Source organism: Octopus bimaculoides, chromosome 4 (assembly GCF_001194135.2).
Source record: "Octopus bimaculoides isolate UCB-OBI-ISO-001 chromosome 4, ASM119413v2, whole genome shotgun sequence".
NCBI lineage: Eukaryota > Metazoa > Mollusca > Cephalopoda > Octopoda > Octopodidae > Octopus > Octopus bimaculoides.
The window spans coordinates 7,396,021-7,396,277 of NC_068984.1; the positions used below are offsets into that span (position 1 = coordinate 7,396,021).

Sequence of the window (257 nt, forward strand, 5' to 3'; positions counted from 1 at the left end):
CCCGAAGGACCTGAGAGACCTGCATGCGGTGGATGTAGGTGTCTTTAAGATGAGGCTGGACCTCTTCTTGTCAAGTGTCCCAGATAAACCGACTTCACGGCACGAGGTGCAGATGAGAGCAGCTGCACCAAATGTCAATTCCTGAAGTAAAATTCGTGAAGTAAAATTGTGTAGCAACACCAAACGGCTGTGCCCCAGCATGGCCACAGCTCATGAGCTGAAACTAGATAGAATGAAAATGAAAATGAATATACATA

The 257-nt window shown here is 46.3% G+C and overlaps 1 protein-coding gene across 4 annotated transcripts in view; it reads right to left on the reverse strand.

Annotated features, from left to right (window-relative positions):
• The window catches only part of LOC106870405 (cadherin EGF LAG seven-pass G-type receptor 1), a 535,294-nt gene that overhangs the window by 163,834 nt on the left and 371,203 nt on the right, over positions 1–257 (reverse strand). The window lies entirely within an intron of this gene.